Source organism: Mixophyes fleayi, chromosome 6, assembly GCF_038048845.1.
Source record: "Mixophyes fleayi isolate aMixFle1 chromosome 6, aMixFle1.hap1, whole genome shotgun sequence".
In the NCBI taxonomy this organism is placed as follows: Eukaryota; Metazoa; Chordata; class Amphibia; order Anura; family Limnodynastidae; genus Mixophyes; species Mixophyes fleayi.
In genome coordinates this window covers 179,296,368-179,316,273 of record NC_134407.1, presented here as the reverse complement: position 1 = coordinate 179,316,273, position 19,906 = coordinate 179,296,368, and the positions used below count along the sequence as shown (strand labels likewise).

Here is a 19,906-nt window from a genome sequence, read left to right as displayed (position 1 = left end):
GGGAGGGCTGGCACATTTTAGCCCAAAACTTGACTCAGCAGCATATTAGGAACATTTTAAAGGGGGCATAAAATGCAGATGGCCCTGTGACCCAGCCCAATGTCTCGGCAAGGGCAGCAGATGCCCCAACCCAGCCTGGCCATGTCACCTATACAGAACCAGGTTATCACCAGCAAGGTGTTACGAAATAACTCCACTATGCATTTGTTTTGGTTGAAATAGAAAAGTTCTCAAAAAGTAATATGTGTCCGCCCTCTAGGGGTAGCTTTCAATATTACAAGCAATGGCTTGTCATACTTAAGATAACAATTTATTTCTTTTTCTGTATAAAGGGGGTTTTAGGAGTAGATGACTGTATGTTCCTGTAAAAAGGAGCAACCTGAAGAATTCAGAAATCAGGGGCTGGGGCTGGCTTACAAAATTTAGCCTGGGGGCCAAGTACACAGCAATGGTCCGTGAGCAGCAGCCTATCTTTTAAATGTGGTTTTAGGAACAGGACACAGGGTTTTATTTTTCAAACGCAAAGTGTCCTTTGGCTGGCACTTCACCCTATATATATATATATATATATATATATATATATATATATATATTAATGAGGTTACTGCCAGAGATAATCCCTGTTAGGGGAGCCTATTTATCAAGCATGCCCATTATCACCATTCTGGTAACCATGACAGAACTTACTGTTGGGTACCAACCCACAAGTTAAGAATCCCTTTTCTATTTACACAATAAAATTAAAGAGTACAATTTTCTTTTTATTACAATTAATAATATGTTGTCTCTGTAAGTTGAAAATCATTGATTTAATTAAAAAAATGAGGGGCACTCCGCTCAGCCTGCCTTCCCTGCTTCTTCACCGGGCCAGTTAAATAAAAATACTTCTGGCTGCATATCATCTGACGGTGGCTGTCTTCTCCTTGTTCCCTTCTCACTGACTGTCGGGCATGATGTCATCATGTCCCGACACTGTCATTGAGGACTCGCGCAGAGAGAACCCAGAAGACTGAAAAAAAGAAGACAGAAGAGGAAGAGAAGGTCACAGAAAGGTAAGTAAGGAACTAAGAGGGGCAGTGTGATAAAGGGGCAACAATGTGGTGAAAGGGGCAGTTTGATAAGGTGACAGTGTTATAAAGGTGCAACAGTCCAATCAAAGTGCACAGTGTGATGAAGGAGGAAATGTGTGATGGAGAGCAAAAGTGTGATGAAAGAGGGCACAGTGTGATGATGAAGGGGCACAGTGTGGTGAAGGTGGCACAGTGTGATGAAGTAGGGGGCATAGTGTGATGAAAGAGGGCACAGTGTGATGATAAAGGGGCACAGTGTGATGAAGGGGGCACAGTGTGATGAAGTAGGGGGCATAGTGTGATGAAAGAGGGCACAGTGTGATGATGAAGGGCACAGTGTGATGAAAGAGGGGGTACAGTGTGATGGAGAAGAGAGCACAGTCTGGTGAAGGGGCAAAAGTGTGAAGGAGGGGGCACATTGTGATGTAGTAGGGGGCACAGTATGATGAAGGGGGGACAGTGTGATGAAGAAGGGACACAGTGTGATGAAGGAGGCTGCAGTGTGATGAGGGGTTATATAGTGTGATGAAGGGGCAAAAGCGTAATGAAGGAGGGGCACAGTGTGATGAAGGAGGGACAGTGTGATGAAGGAGGGACAGTGTGATGAAGGAGGGACAGTGTGATGAAGGAGGGACAGTGTGATGAAGGAGGGACAGTGTGATGAAGGAGGGGGCATAGTGTGATAGAAGGGGAACAGTGACAGTGATGAAGGGGCAAATGTGTGATGAAGGAGTGACAGTGTGATGAAGGAGGGGGCATAGTGTGATGATGGAGGGAAAACGTGTGATGATGAAGGGGCAAAAGTGATGAAGGGGGTACAGTGTGATGAGTGGGCAATAGTGTGATGAAGTAGAAGGCATTTTTTTCTCTTTTCTCTGCTCTATTTCTCACCAAACTAATTTGACAAAAATGTACATTTTCTTTACAAAGAATACATATGCTTCATTTATATTATGCATATTGCAATAAATGTTTGCTGTTTAACGTATTTATTTGCATTATTCTCTTTAGTAAAGTGTATTATATAATTTGTATTAAAAGAAGAAAGTATTATTGAATGAACAAATAATTTATTAAAGAGGAGGTCGCAAATTACATTTTTGTAGGAGGGCACCAGACATGCTAGCACTGGCCCTGTAAATGAGGCTACAAATTCTGCTGTTGTTATGTATATGTCTATCATCACTACAAAGGTACCAATAATCTCATTGTTGACCAACTTGTGTCTCACAGTAGCAAGTCTACAGGCAGCTGGAATGCATTGTATGATAACTAGGGAGTCTTACAGCTTGTATTAGCATGCCAGAACTCTGTGGGACATCTCAACATTAGTAACATAATTACACGTAGTCCACCAACCTATTATCACACTTTATTATCACTCAACTAAATAGACCTGAAGATATTTGCACTTGTAGGGCAACTGAACCTTCTCATTAGTGTTGGAACATGAATCTGGCACCATCTAGTGGCTATTTTGTAAACTACATTTTGTGTGTTTAAAATATTTTTGAAGAATCCAGTATCAATTTGTATGGAAGTTTTGGGACATACCACAGTGATACAATGTACTGCTACTTGAATTTACCATGAGCCCTGGCGAACTCCCTCCAATCTAAACTAACTAAAACCTCCTTCACTGGTAGACTAATGTTTCCGGCGAATGGATGATCTGACCCTAGTGCCTGCTGAACATGTGCAGCTAAGGTTGCACATGCTATTACGATGGGACCCGGTGCTGGATGAAGATAGACTTCTCCATGGATGGTACATCAAAGAGGTAAGCTAATCCCATCTCAAGACTGTGTTAGTTTTTAAGGCTGTTGGCGAAAAGCAAAGCTTTTACTAAGCTGTGGTGAGCTTTACTAAGCTTTACTTAGTTTTCACCGCAGTCCCTGTAGAAATCTATGACCAGCATAAGACAGGGTAAGGCAGGAGAAATCTTTGATTTCTGTGATGGCCATTATCTGGAGAAAATAGCTGTTTTCTCCAGATTTTTGGCTCATTGTAGTTTAGTAAATAAACCCCTTAGGGGTCCATTTATAACTGGTGGGCAGTGAGCAGAAAGGAGAATTATCTTGTATCGCTGTATACCGCAGTGATAAAAAAAAACTTACGCTTGAATTTACCATGTCCGTGCTCATTAGTGAGCCCTGGCAAATCACAACTTTCTTCTCCAGATTTTTGGCTCATAGCAGCTTAGTAAATTGGCGCCCAAGTCTAGTAGTTAAATGACTGTGTGTATGAATCCCTGGTTATAAAGCTACAAGGATAAACACACAAGAAAGCTATTAAAGTGTATGTTTGGTTCTTAAATTGAACTAAATTCATATGTGTACTTTTCTCACTCTAAATTTTCCAATCTTAGTTCTATTGTGTAAATATAATTCAGATCCTTTATTGTATTGATGGTCATATAGTTATAGTGTATTTAACAGTACCTGTTATGGTCTTCTGGGATCAGCTCATATGTGGATTTGAAATCACACACTAGTGATTTAAAACGCACTGACATCAGATATATAATTCTGTAGTAATAATATCATATGACACGAGCCCCCTAAAGATGCAGACCCTGTAGAAACAGCTAACTGTTAGATACAGTCTGATAGAGTATGTATGTTACCAACAATAAACCCTAAATTAGGAATTATAGTACCAAATAGACCATTCGGTTTTATTCAAATTTTAGGGGAAATATTTATAACGGCCACCTTAGCCTTTAAAAGTATTACTCCTAAGTGTAATTTTTAGTCTTTTGTGGTACTGTTTGCTGTGTATAGTGTATCATATTAATTTATACATGAAATCTGTCAAGGTGTGTGCATGCATTCCTATACACAATCAAAAGTGTGTCCGAATATACAAGTGTTAATTGTCCTTCTTAGGCCTGTGTGTGACTATATACAACAGACTAGGGGCTAGATTTACTAAACTTCGGGTTTGGGAAAGTGGAGATTTTGCCTATAGCAACCAATCAGATTCTAGCTTTCATTTATTTAGTGCATTCTAAAAAATGACAGCTAGATTCTGATTGGTTGCTATAGGCAACATCTCCACTTTTTTCAAACCCGCAGTTTAGTAAATATACCCCTCGGTGTGGGATTATATGCAACAAATGATTTCTACAGTATATCCAATTCACCTAATGCATTTCAAACCAGTTTTGCAAATCTTTTGAATATATGAAATACGTTGACAGATTGACTGACAAGTAGATTGAAAGAAAGAGCTTGTTTTTACCGATGTCCTTTCTTTTTACGGATAGATGAATGATTACTGACCGCTGAGGTGCAGTGTCTATGAGCATATATTGTAGTGGCACTGGGATTGTTGTTTCATTATGTGTGAAAATCTTTTCAGACTAAATCACAATGTACTGCAATGGCAGTCCCTCCCATTTGTGTCTGCTGACATAAGAGAATTGTCATTAATTATGTACTCTCACCACACATATAGAGTAGACTACTATTACTATAGTAACAGAGTATACAGAGTGGTGCAGTGTTACCAGAGGCTTGTGTCTGCCAGACATTGTTCATTAACACCTGTGTTTGTATGTAGAATATATGAAGACTTTTGCGTTAATATCATTGCTGGCGTTAAGAAAAAAAAATATTGATTAATAGGAAAACATGTTAATATTGGAATTATACAGGGAATATAAGATTATTCACAGTCTATATTTGGTCCTAGTGAAATGCTAATTTAGATTCTATACAAAGCTATTTAACAGTGCCAGATTGCATTTCAATATATTAAAATTAAAAGCAATCTCTCTCTCTCTTTCTCATCTTTTTTTGCTTGTAAGCTATTTTTTGACTGCTGGAAGGAAACAACACGACATAACAACAAAGCAACAAAGCAACAAATCTTATTTTCTAAATAGCATTTTTTGGTCTATTTACCAAATAATTTGCTAATATATAAAACTGCTGCACATTACAAATTGGACCTGAGCAACGCCGGGTGACCCTGCTAGTATCCTATAAGAAGGAAGGTTTTCTTTCTCATGCCTTTTCTGGAAATGTTTAGCATAAAGATTATTAATTCTGAGGGAAATCTATTATATAGAATGTTGAATATAGCTAAAATAAAAAATGGAATATTATTCATAAATACCAAACAAAAAAAAATGTTTCCCCCTAGTGGTCAGTTTATCATGCAAAATGGTACAGTCCATGCTTCTCTTTACCAAATAAAACATGTCTCAGACATAGGAATTCCCAGCAAAACATACATGGTTATTTATGCTTTTAGTGTGTTTTTCTTCCTCCTGGTCAAATACAACAATCATTCTTTATTCTGGGGGGCGGAGAACCTGACCTCATATAATGGACATTCAAGATTTTAACCGAGTTTGACACTTAGCGGTATATTTACTAAAGCTTCTAGAAGTAAAAGTGGAGGTGTTGCCCATAGCAACTAATCAGATTCTAGCTGTCATTTTGTAGAGTGTACGAGATAAATGATAGCTAGATTCTGATTGGTTGCTATGGGCAACACCTCCACTTTTCCATTTAGAAGCTTTAGTAAATATATCCCTTAACCTCTATCTCAATATCCATACTTACAAATGAATTTACCTTGGGGGTGAACTGGCCACGGTCTCAACTGAAGCTTCTTCAGTTGTTGGGGGAACTAAAAGTTACAGCATGGCAACCTCCAAAGCAGGTGGGAAAGTTTAATGTCTGCTGTAGGGACTTTTTTGCTTGTTCCGTAGGTGTCTTGTACACTGACAAAGTGATGCACACCAAGGGGTATATTTACTAAACTGCGGGTTTGAAAGTAGAGATGTTGCCTATAGCAACAAATCAGATCCTAGCTGTCATTTATTTAGTACATTCTACAAAATGACAGCTAGAATCTGATTGGTTACTATAGGCAACATCTCCACTTTTTCAAACTGCAGTTTAACAAATATACCCCCAAGAAGTGTTTGTGCATATATTTTAAATGCCATGGTCCAGTGTGTACACCATTTCCCACAAAGCCAATCATGTAAAAAGATGATTCTCTTTGCATGTGTTTTTGCAGTAAGGACAATTTTGTTGATTTGATTGGAGTCCTTCTGAATGTATGTAAAATACACATTCCTGCCCATGTGCAGTTCAAGAGTGGGAGCACATGTATATAGCGCACATGACATCGAATGTACCGTATATACTCGAGTATAAGCCGAGTTTTTCAGCACATTTTTTGTGCTGAAAAAGCCCCCCTCGGCTTATACTCGAGTGCTGCTTGGGGTGAGGTAGCTGAGCGGCATCCCTAGTGGGGAGAGAAGGTGCCGTACTTAGTGCAAGGCAGGCTGCAGCAGAGCGGGCAAGGTGGGTGGTGCAGGAAAAGCTGAGCACTCACTCAGACGCTGCCCGGCATTAGACTGCGCATGCGCAGAAGTTCTCCCGGGTCCCGTTGCAGACTGCTGTTCCTGATCGTCTGCGTCTTGGGCTCCGGGTGCTGCCAGGAAAATGTCCACCTTTCACTGCAACTGCGGCTTCCAGATAGACCCAAAAGGTGAGTGCAGTGCCTGGGACACATCATCCTTTATTCCCCAAGCACGGAGCGCTTACTTATACGGGGGGGGAAGGGGGCGCTTAACAAACTTTATTCACTCACACTTTTATTTGGATTCATACTTTTTGCAATTGAATATAGATAAGGGACTGCAATGTATGGATTTACATTACCATTTACTCTAGAGATGGTTCTCTCACAGTATAACTAAACTAGGGAAGACACTTTATAAAGGAATTACAGAACAACTCCTGTGTTCTCATAATAACGTCCCCTCTTTATGTATGATGTCCAGACACTATTAAGGGCAGAATTCTGTAAGCTGTCATGGAGGCATTTATCAGGTGTAGAGAACTTGTAGCACCTGTTGTACAAGTTTCAGCCTGTGGCAGCTGCTTATGGTCCAGAAGAACTGGAGAGCTGAAGGTTGCCCAAACCTGGAACATAGGCTACAGCTCATTGATTAGCAAATTGGCATAATAATGGTGTACCAGGTAGCCATTAGCCTAATGTGGTGCAATCTAGGTAAAGTTACACAGTATAAAAACATCTATAAAAAGTAATCAAAATGGAACTGTTAATTCTATTTTTATTTTTGAAATTTACCAGTAGCTGCTGCATTTCCCACCCTAGGCTTATACTCGAGTCTATACGTTTTCCCAGTTTTTTGAGGTAAAATTAGGTGCCTCGGCTTATATTCGGGTTGACTTATACTCGAGTATATACGGTAATATCTGTTTGCCTAATGTACCTAAAACAATACAACCATGAGAATAAGAAAAAATTGTGGTAGAGGAAAATAAACAAGAGATTGAAGCCATAGTTTGCCTATCTTTGCCCTAAAAGATTGTTAAACTATGACCTTTGTGACTATAGAAGGCATCTGGACAGTAGTGTAGTCTGCTAATGGGATTAAGATTTAAACAATGTGCTATTAAGCATTAAAAAGAAAAAAAATGAGAACCTAATAGTCATTTACAAATCAGTAGACAGTTTAATCTCTAATCTGATTACACAGACTTGACACTCCCCAGGCTTTTGTGTTAACAATAGTGACTGACACAATCAATTGGTGTCTTATTTAACACCTGTATTTCATTAACACCTTGTTAAACAGCACTGAAATCTATGTTGATTAGTTCATTAACAGATTACAGGGTAGACATTCTTGGAGATAAAAACAGCATGAATATGAAATTACTTGTTACAGAATGTATATTTCAAAGTTATATCACGCAGAGCTTCACAAACAAACGTAATGTAACTATGAAAACACAATAGGTATATGGGTCACGTGCCTCGGGAGCACTGCCAGGGCCTTCAAGAATTTTGGATGATGTCCCGCAATTGAGAATTCATTTTTCCGATTGTGTTGGGCATGTATGGAGAATGGACAGTGATGCAAAACTCCCTTTTCACGCTTACGTATACTCTAATGCTCAACACAAAGCCCAAGGAAAATGTCTTACGAATGTCATTGTGACTTCTCAGAAGTCTGTTTGTGGAATTGATTTCTATGCCACTGCACATGCCTGTGCAGACCTTGGTTTATCATTGCAACAGGATAGACCTAACTAAGGGGCATATTTAACAAATCACGGTACTGCACTATTGTGCACTTACTGTGGAATTAAAGTCCCAATGTGCCCTCCGCAAATTTATTAAAGGTGCATCGCAGCAGATATCATGGATATCTGCTGCTTTGCACTCCTGATCGTTTTTGCGAGCAGTCACCATTCAACAGAATGGTGACTGCTCTGGCCGCAATCTAACAAGTCCCGAAAAAATTTTTTTTCCAGGAACTTGTCTTGATAATGTACGCCAGCTGAAGCTGGCGTACATTATAAGAATTGAAGAAATCCACTGCTGTCAGCTCTGCTCCGAAGAGCAGAGCTGGACAGCGCATGTGTGGAGGGATCACATGATCCCTCCCTGTCACTCAGCGCGCTCTCTCTGCAACGATAGTTGCAGAGACAGAGTGGGGACTTTGTGCGCATGTGCACTGCACATGCGCAATTGAAGGAAGAAGAGGAACGAAGAGGAGATCCCGAGACAGCGCATCCGAAGAGGGGGGTAAGTGTGATTTTTTTCTATCACAGAAACAGCAGTTTTTCGGAACTGCTGTTTCTGTGTTCCCTTTTTAATAAATTTGAAAAATAGTTCAATCCTTATCCATGCGATAAGGATTGATAACTATTTCTCACTTTTGCCGATTAATGATAAATGTGCCCCTAAGAGTCAAACACATTAAATAGACAATCCCGACATCCCCTTGTTGTCAGAATTCTGTTATTATTGCACCAAATATTTTTTTTTTATATATACTGTTGTTATATTATTTTATGTACGAATACTCATTTTTTCACATTGTGGCAACAGTGCACTTCTGCTTTTTACACTTATATTCCAACGGAAACAACCTAAGATGAACTAATTACTGAGTATGGCTATGTCGGCACGGATGTTTTTTGTTCCCCTAGCATATGTTTGGGAGGGAATGAGAGGGTTAAGAGGGTGAAAATTTTGTTTGCATAATGTTTTGCTCCCCTTCTATATAGACATATCCTTAATGGCATATTTAATGCTATTTAGGTAATTTAAAGCAGGTGTTTGCCGATTTAATAAAGGTGGGAAAAGTTGCCAAATGGCCAAAAATAATCATAAAAGACAAAGCGTATGGCTTAGTGTGTCAATAGTGCAGTGCCTGCAGAGGTGAAAGGAGTTGCCCTTACTTTGAGCATTGGCGACTTGAGATGTTCATTGCAGAACTCAGGCTAGTAGTAGTAATGTGCCACTTATTGCACTTAAAATGCACTTGGCGTTGCAGGCTGAATAAATGAAATGAAATGGTTAAACAGGTAGCCCGCAAAGTCATATTTGCCAACTCTCCCGGAATGTCCAGGAGACTCCTGAATTCCAAGTAGGTCTCCCGGGAAAGTAGGGCAACCTCCTGCATCTGCCCACTTCCTAGTGAAGTGGGCAGGATTAGAGCCACCATGACGCGATTCTCAGGGAATGGCCAACAATGACGTGATTCGCCAAATCTCGCCCCCTCCGTCCCTAACCTCCCAAAGGGGGACATCACAAAGGAGGCAAGTATGTACAAAGCTTGTTTAGCTCTGCAAAACTACTTGAGTTTAATGCCTAATTTTGGACCTCCACTCTGGGAGATCAGGACTGGATTCCAAATGGGCCTTATAGAGCTGCAGCTACAAGACTCCTTACAGAAATAGGCCCATCAAGACTAGCACAGGGGCAGATCCAGAGGGCGACAGTCTGGAGCAGTACATACTACTATATTCATAGCACACCACATACAGTAGATTAAGCCATTCATGTGCCTGGAGACCAAGAGCTTTGCATTTTCATTTTGTTTGGTCAATTGATGCTCTCATACTGTGAAGTAGAAGTGCCCCTGAGCACTTTACACTCCCCACAGGACCACATACACCACTGCAGTAAGCTGTGTATGCATGACTGCATTTCTGTTTCTTATGTCTGCATGTAAAATCATGTATAACTGTATCTGTATGCAATATGTGTCTGTGTGTTGTTGCCTCAATATATGTTTATGTTTTCTTGTGGATGTGCGTGTATGTTAAGACAAAGGGGTATATGTACTAAACTGCAGGTTTGAAAAAGTGTAGATGTTGCCTATAGCAACCAATCAGATTCTGGCTGTCATTTTCTAGAATGCACTAAATAAATTAAAGCTAAAATCTGATTGGTTGCTATAGGCAACATCTCCCCCTTTTTAAACCCATAGTTTAGTAAACATACTCCAAAATATTGTCACTGTTGTTTTTTTTTTTAACCTTGATAAACTAAGTTAAGTTAAATAAATTGTCATAAGTTAGGTTGAACAGGCCTGCCAAGAGGAATTAAGGGCCCTGGTACAACAACTTTATCCCACCCCCCTTATATTTAAGCACGGTAAAAAAAAATGGGAGTGGGTGTGTTCATACGATTGGGGGCATGGCTATGTATCATTGGGGCATTGCTAGCAGGTGAAAAGCGCTAGGCCACCCTCCTACAGAAGAAAAACCTGCATTGTTGTGCACTCCTGACTTTCAGGACATCTAGCACCATAGTGTAGTATATAAAGAATGCAGTGTGTATATAAAGAATTCACAGTCTTGGCCTGCCCCTTACATTGTGCAGAACAGTCACCAAAAATTGGGATTGTCCCACTAGAATTACAAAATTTCACAATGTACTTCTCTATCCTACCTGTTTTTGTCACTTTTACCTCCTGTGGCTGCTGGTTTCTTTAGTTATGGCTTGTCTGGATCCTGGAATGTTGGGGGCACTATTTGGAAAAAAGTAGGGTACATTTAGAAAATTCCAACCAGCCCCAGCGTTAAATCAATAGCACCCACGAGTAATAATTAGGCCTTCCTCCAGCCCCAGCATTAAAATAACAGTATTCCCATTTAATAAATAAAAATATTTCCCTCCCTGCAAACAGCCCCATCAATAAATGAATAGTATTTACATTTCCTAAATATACTTATTAATATATGTACGGCCCTTGTGGCTCGGCTTGTGGTAGCACTCCTTTCAGCCCAGAGGGGCTGTGGGTTCTGGATTGCCTGGGATAATTGATCCCCAAGTGAAGGTGAAGGATGATATGTGCGCCCGGGTGAACATTTTGCCCACGTTGATTGATATCCCAGGGTATTTGACCCGCATTGGGATAACCCGTTCTTGGACCTTGCCGTGCTGTCTGCTCCTTTCTCCTGCACCCAGAGCCGTAACGACGGCGGTGCGGGCGGTGCGACCGCCCCGGGCGCAAGCCCAAGGAGGCGCAGCCGCCCGATACGTGCCTTCATGCCCAGAGGAATCGCCGCTCTAATTCAGCTTTCCTACAAGCATCAATCCATTCCCGGCAATGCAGTGGAACGCATGTGAAAGCAGGAAGTTCGGCATTTGGAACGCATTTGCGTTCCAAATGCCGAACTTCCTGTTGTTGGAACGCACATGCGTTCCACTGCATTGCCGGGAATGGATTGTTGCTTGTAGGAAAACTGAATTAGAGCGGCGATTCCTCTGGGCATGAAGGCACGTATCGGGCGGCTGCGCCTCCTTGGGCTAATCCTTGAAGTGAGATAGTGTCCCCCTCTAGCCCTACAGGGCTGAAAACAAGAGTTAGGTTTATTACATTTTAGTGTACATTTTGCTTTGTTAAGTATGTAGTATTTGGAGGGACCCTGGTCATAGTGTTTGTCCTGTGTAGTTACAATCTATAAAAATTACCTATTTCACCCTGAACATAAAGATCTGTCCCCTTCTTCCTACTCACTTTCTAATTGCAGAATACTGTAATCAGGACATAAGTTTTAAACATGTAAGAGAACCCTGGTGTGACTGATAATTGGGACATTATGGAAGATATAATATAGAGCAGACTCCAGACAAACAGCCAGAGGCAAACACATGTCAATACCGTCAGAGATATTAGTCAATTGGTCTAATACAAGCGCTATGCCCCCTTGGGCTAATCCTTGAAGTGAGATAGTGTCCCCCTCTAGCCCTACAGGGCTGTTACTGGCTGTCCCCAGGTGTTGCTGAGCTGTCACAGGAGCTGGCTGGCCGGTATGAGAAGAATCCTAGCTGCCCCTCACAGCTGTCCAGAGTTATTGTATGAGGGGGTCTCATAGCTGCACCCCCAACCCCCGTCCCATTACAAGAGCCAGTGACAGACAGCTCCCAATGGCAGCCACCTGGCCTCCATCACCCCCGCCCAGTTGGAAAGTGGGACTCTAGTAAACCACGTTATTTATAGAAAAACATCTACCAATTATTACCATATATATATATATATATATATATATATATATTATAATATACAAATTCTTTCAGTAAAGTGCTAGCCACACCCACATTAGGTTGGCCACACCCACTTGTCAAATGCCACTCCCACTTAGATGGGGGGCGCCGATGCCCAGTCTCGCCCAGGGCACCAAAATGTCTAGTTACGGCACTGCCTGCACCATACAGTTTTTTGGCCCTAAAATTAACTCTTTTATTTTGCCACAAGTATATCTGGTGTCAATTATTTAAGGTGAATTTTAAGAGGGTAGGAGAGGTTATTTAAGATAAGAACATCAACCGTTAAGCATTTTATCAGCAGAGCTCAAACATTAATTTTCATGGAAGTGAAAACTTTATTTATTGTCTTCCAGCTGATGTTTGTCAAAGAGCTATTGTTTTTTTTCCAATTCACCTGCCCCCACATGCTGGCCAGGCCCCCTCTGGTGGGACGATGCTGTTCACAATACATCTTTAATAATTTTCAGTTCCAGGCCCTTGTGGCCCTATTTCGGTTTGAGGGAGATCCAAAGGACAAGCGGCATTACAGTCCAGCTGACCTACTCATATCATTAAACAGCAGGGGGTGGGGCCATGATAACAAGTATCAAATCTCATCATCAAGACCACACGCACTTCAGACTAAAATGAAGCATGAACCATGACAGAAGCCAGGGCGGATTCCACAAAATGTATGAATCTCTCGGATATTCCGGGAGAGTAGGCAAGTATGAGTTTAAGTCTTCTGAATAGGCACACAAATACCAGAGTGCTAAATTACATATGTCTAAAAGTAATGTATATTAGGACCTGGACACGGGTCTCAGTATGCTTCTTTTTTTTTTATCAGTCTGGACAAACAAGCACTGTACAAAAAATAATCCAGTAACATGTAAGGCTACTGTATTAAACACAAAATTTCTACTATGCATAAAAATAATTGAATAACACATTAAAAAGTAAGAAAAAAACGCTGAGCAGCAGTAAAAAAGCAAAAAAAACAAGGCAAAGTGAATCGCTTGCATGTCCATGCCAGAATTCACACAATCCAAGAAAAATGCTGAAAAATAGTGCAGAATAGAGAGCATGTGCGGCACAGCACAGAGGTCATTAGCTCTCTGTTGGCATTATTTGTCTTTGGGTACATTCACTGCCCCATGGACTAGACAGCTTTGTCCAGTGGTGGGAAAAATGGGAATATGTTCAATTCACTGCTGCTCTGCAGGCAGTACTGAAAGGGTGTTTTGGAGGTAGCAGGAAGCTCAGAAGCATTGAATCACCGATGGGACATGGCTGTACCCTGTGACATGTGACCACGCCCCCTTTGCAGCAGTGCGCACACATTCTCCTGATTCCCCAACTTCAAAGGTTGAGCGCCATGCACTTGTGTTTACTATTCTTTTTTTTTATAAACTGCATTGGATTTATGTATGCATTAAATATGTTTACAAATGCATTCACATTTTGTTTTTAAACATGTATTTACAGAAAGCAATGTCAGAGTCTCTAATTCAAGCTATGTTTTAGATATTTGTATGGTGAAGTTTTTTCTCTCCCTCTTTATCTTTTCTTTATTACTGTTGGGTCTATTTTCTTTTATGTGGTGATAATAAAATGTTATTGCTGCAAATTACTAATGTAATATTGCCGGAATAGCTGAGTAATCCTACTGCTTCACCATCCATTCCTGGATACTTCTGCGCAAGCATGAGTTTTTGCAGTGTCTTTTATGAGATCTGTGTGTAATCTGGAAATGTTTTTTAGATGTATGCAGCATGATTTAAAAACAGAGTTGATGTGTGGGAGCAAAGGATAGTTCTGAGTCAGGGATCACACCTGGGCAGCGAACTTGCATGGTGGGTGGCTTTTACATTTGCAAATCTGTGCAACTAAGACTTTTGCATTTTTATCTACAGTAGAAATGGCAGGTCTTTTGCTGGCTATAGCAGTGTGCTGGGGAAAAATTTTGTGTGTTTGCTCCTTGATATAGGAAGCAAGATTCTGGGCACTGATTGTAGATGGAGGGTTTGGGATGGGAGGGTGGAGAAGAGATTTAAATGTGTTCAAGAGTCAGGCAAAATGATTACAACGGATCCCGATAATGATCGTTTCAATACAAATTGATTTTCATCAAGGTGAGTCTATTCTAAACACTTTCTGGACATGAGGTCCTTGTTAAATAGGCTTCCCCATGGGATAGAAGCCTATGTCCGGTGAAAACACTTGTTTACGCTGGAGATAGTGGCTTTTCTCTACATAGTAAAAAGATCTGTGTAGAGACAACATGGCTTCTGGTTGGTATGATGGTAGTGAGAGATTGTGATTTTATTCTTTTACATGTCAATATCCATAGTGTTTTCAGAGAGCATTGCTCTTTCAGTCACTCTCACAGTTAAATTTGTACATAGATAATCTAAGGTATTTTTTTGTATTTTGTAGTAATTTCCCCGATATACAACATCTTCAGAATGATTGTTACCTTATCTTCTTTATTCAAATAATTGATAGAACAAATAACTTTATAACATTGTTTTTCCTCTTGTGCTTGATAAAGATATTTACTGTATTTAGTTGTTTTTTTTTTTATCATTCTTTGTATTTATCATGTTATCTAGATTTGCCACTAATTTAGAGTGGTTTTGATTACACACCAGGGATTATATTTAATAAACTGTGGGTTTGAAAAAGTGGAGATGTTGCCTATAGCAACCAATCAGATTATAGATTTCACTATTTAGTACATTCTACAAAATGACCGCTAGAATCTGATTGGTTGCTATAGGCAACATCTCCACTTTTTCAAACCTGCAGTTTAGTAAATATACCCCCAGGTATGTGTTATTTAGTTTCCGAATCTCTTAACATTATTAGCGGCTCTTTTGCACCTTGTCCCTACTATTTTTAGGATTGGATATAATGGCTATATATTGAACTTGGCTATAATTTTTTTTAGATTTGTCTAAATATGTGTACTAGGAGATTAGGTATCCATTGATGTTATTGTAATTTTTAATCTGCATCTTTATGTTTATTTTTGGAACAATGAATAAAGCAACATTATTATAATTACTGTGTATGGTGCTTTCCAAAGAGGAACACAAACTAAACAGGACCTGATATACTCTACCATGATATTTATATATTGCAACAATAACATCTCTTTTTGGAACAGAAGTTATATTGTTATCATTGTGTTTTTAAATGCTGATAGTAATGAATTCCATTTTTGTTTTGTCTCTGTATAGAAATCTTTTCATACCAGAATATGTATTGTCAATTGGAGTCATTGTATTCCTAAATGGATAATTGCAATACATAGACTGGCATTCTGAGTTGGCTCATGACATACCCATTTGCGTTTGTAATATTGCGTTGCAGTAACAGTTTTCAGAATGCTGCCCATTTCCACACTTTTCTGCATTCAGCACATTGACAATGCAGCATATTACAGCACATATGTGATGCCAAAGATGCATCTTCCAGCTATGGTAGTAGTTTCCTTTTCAATTACATTTGTCATCTATTTCCATTTTCCAGGGCCAATCCTAGATTTTAAAATTTTGGGCCTGATTCATTAAGAGACGCAAAGTGAACGCAATTTGTCGTTTTTTTAAACGGACGGAAAGCCGGTACGCCTGTATTCACCAAGAAGAGGATTTCAAGAAACGTTTTGAGTTGAATATGGGTCTTAGTACACTCTGCCTATACGACATTTGCCATATGCAGACCGATCACAACACACTGCAGGATATGCACAGTGCATATGTATATATAAAGTCTCATCATAATGCACAGATAAAAACAAACTTATTAAAGTCATTAACACTTGTTAATAATATTTCCCCTCATTAAATACATAAATCAGGCTGTTATTAATGCCAGCTGTACATAAAATGCATATTTACAGTGCTCTTGATTGCAAACACTTTTTGTAGCATACATACGAAACTGTCATCACTATCAGTTGACACTTACACCCGACCTGTAGCTGGTGCAAGTGATATGGCTAAAAATTATGACCTGAGAGATAACCAGGGCTTGAATAGGCCACCTGTCACAAATCAGGGTCTTAGCCCTGTTTACACCACTCAGCGGTACCATATCACCGTACATGTCCCACCTGGTCGAATGCAGCATTCTATCCTGGGACAAGCGTGACTTCTGTCTGCAGTACTGGAGGCTGCCATCTTGGGTGAGAATTTTGCTAAACATCTTGCTGAGTCTGAACACCTGATCTCATCCACCAATTGGCTTCCTCTGCAGACTATAAGAGTCTCCTCCTACACTCAGCAAATTGCCAGTGCAACACTTTGCTAGTTCCTGATCTCCATGGTTGCTGTTGTTTTGCTGCTTCTATCGTCCTGCTGTATACAGATCTCCACCATTTATCCTCTGAGAGAATTCAGCCACATCCTGCAGCTGTGTTATGAACTTCTCTGTGTGAGTTCAACTTCATCTTGCTGGCTGTTATATGAACTGCAAACCAATAACCCTCTGTGTGAATTCAGCTGCTTCATCTAGTTACTGTTATATGAACTGCAAACCAGTAACCCTTTGTATGAATTCAGCTGCTTTATCTTATTGTTATATTAACTGCAAACCAATAACCCTCTGTGAGAATTCAGTTGCTTCATCTTGTAGCTGTTATATGTACTGCAAACCATTAACCCTTCTGTGAATTCAGCTTCATTCTGCCTGCTGAAATAAATACCTTGGTTATTTATTCCTTGTGTGGATTCACCTTCATGCCAACTGCTTGTGTACAGATTCCAGCTATTATCTTCTGTGTGGTTCCTCCTCCCGGTTTCCACTACACTCCTGCCGCAGCAAGTCCCAGGGGTCCTGAGACAAATTCCAGAAACCCTATTGCCGTGACACCACCTTGGCTCTGGCCTTGAAATCGTAGCCTGTCGGAAGTGTCCTTTGCATTTGAAGATGATTTGCATGTACTTACGTTCACTGGCATATAGTCCGTTTCTGAGCATGCGCAGAGCAATTTTATGAAAAATACGGCACATAGTCATTTGCATTCCTTATTGTATCGGTCCTTTATCTCTGGAAATTTTGGGGCCTGGTAGCTTTCCTGGAGCTTTTTGTATTTTTTTTATTAACCAACTGAATTTTATAATTTTGCTCATTATATTTAATTCTCACTATCTGCACATATTTTGTATGGGTTTTTTTTATACTCCTTATGCTACTATATATTTTTAATAAAATAGAAAGAAATAATTGGTCATGTACAGTGGTATATTATACTCTAGGGCAGGTGTGGCCAACCAGTCAGAGACAAATAATATTGATAGATTCCACAAAGAGCAACTTTATTTTACATGTGTGTGTATATACATACACACATATAAACACACACACACATACATTGAAAATATACCATAATTTATCACATCTTGCACAATAACTATCAAATTAGCAGAGCTCTTACCTCACTGCTGTGTCTAGTGGAGGATGGTTTAAAGGGCTACTATTAGTCTGGCTCTTCACAGAAGCTCACACTGCTACTGTATTACTGTAGAGAGAACTGTTGAAGTGGTGAAAAAAAAGTCTTAAATGACCAATATGCCCCTAAAACCACTTCACATGCCCATCAGACGTCCCCACACGTCCCTTACATGCGATCAGACCTCCCCACATGTCATCAGACCTCGCCACATGCCTCTTACATGCTGAACAGACCCCCCACATGCTGTCAGATCTCCCCACATGTCCCTTACATGCCTAACAAACCTCCCTCATACCATAAGATATCCCTACATGTTCCTTACATGCCCATTAGCCACCCCACATTCAATCAGACCTCCCCATATGACCCTTATATGCCTTACAGCCTCCATATATGTCATCAGTCTCCCCTCATGCCCTCAGTCTCCCCACATGCAATCAGAGCCACTGAAAGAGGTGCAAAGACAATGGTGGAGTGGAGTCAATGGGCAGAGAGCCCAAGTAAGAGGTGCGCAGTGTAGTTAGTGAGCAAAAGTTATAGGCAATGAGAAACGGAGAGAAGAGGGCCCTGCTCACTACAGCTTACAACCTAAAGGGATACACAAACAGTTGACACATAGGGGTGAGCCAATGTAATGGGTTTTGAGTGTAAGAAGCAAAAGTGGGAGAGATGGAAGATGAAAGAGGGTGAGCTATACTAAATGATGAAATGGTTAAGTGGAGGACTGGTAGGCTTTTCTAAACAGGTGGATTTTGAATGACAATTTTAGCTATACAAACTAGGGGATAGTCTGATAGAACGAGGGAGATTGTTCCAGTGCTGGGGGACAAAGAACTCTTGGAAGGAGTGAAATGTGGTTACCAGTGGGGAGCAGGGCCATCTTTTTCATTGGGCACGATAGGCAGGTGCCTGGGGGCCCCACGGGCAAAGGGGGTCCCATAGGCAGGGCTCTTAATTAGAATAAACAATCCTGCAAAAGAAAAAACCTGCAATAAAAAACCTTCAAGGGTCACTGAGCAAGTACATCTATCTATCTCTATATATCTATATCTATATCTGTATCTCTCTCTCTCTCTCTCTCTCTCTCTCTCTCTCTCTCTCTATATATATATATATATATATATATATATATATATATATATATATATATATATATCTATATATCTATCCATCCCGCCCTCTCCGTTCTGCCAATGACCGTTGCCTCTCTTCCCCCCTGATCACCTCCTCCCACGCGCGTATCCAAGACTTCGCCCGTGCTGCCCCTCTTCACTGGAACAAGCTCCCTCCCTCCATCAGAACTTCCCCTAATCTGTCCAGTTTCAAACGGGCTTTAAAAACCCACCTTTTTCTTAAAGCCTTCCAGTCTCCCACTTAACTTCCTACCTTTTCTTCTACCTCTTCCTCCCCCCTTATCCTTATCCTCCGTTCCTCCATCTCTCCCCCGTGTCTCTCTGTCTGTCTACTCCACCCCTTAGATCGTACGCTCCTTTGAGCAGGGTATTCTCTCCTCCTGTCTTCACCACTGTTAACTCTGCTCTCCAGCTACTTAGCCCTCCTCCTTGAGGACCCTCTTTCCCGCGTCCCCTCTCGCTCCTTCCTCTCCCCTCTAGGGGTCTCCCTGTCATCCGTGCCTTCCCTCTTGGACTCCGTCGTTGGCGGACCTTCCCCTCTCCCCTCCTCCGCCCCTCTAGCGGTGCTTTGAGCTCACTGAGTTACTGTGATTATTGTTTACTGTACTGTGCTGTCTCACCTCGTATTGTAATCTCATTTGTCCCTGTACGGTGCTACGGACACCTAGTGGCGCCCTATAAATAAAAATTAATAATAATAATAAAAAATTAATAATATATATATATATATATATATATATATATATATATATATATATATATGTGTGTATATATGTAGGGGCCCCAGTGCACTGCTTTGCCCGGGGGCCCATAATGTTGTTAAGATGGCCCTGGTGGGGAGGAGAGGCAATGGTCGTTGGCTGTGGGCGGGAGGAATTAAGAATGGAGATGAGGTTGGAGATGTAGGGTGCAGTGGA

At 40.6% G+C, this 19,906-nt stretch overlaps 1 protein-coding gene across 1 annotated transcript in view; it reads left to right on the top strand.

Moving 5' to 3' along the window:
- IFI35 (interferon induced protein 35) overlaps window positions 1-19,906 on the top strand; it is a 721,240-nt gene that overhangs the window by 270,068 nt on the left and 431,266 nt on the right. The gene's annotated exons all lie outside the window — the stretch shown is intronic.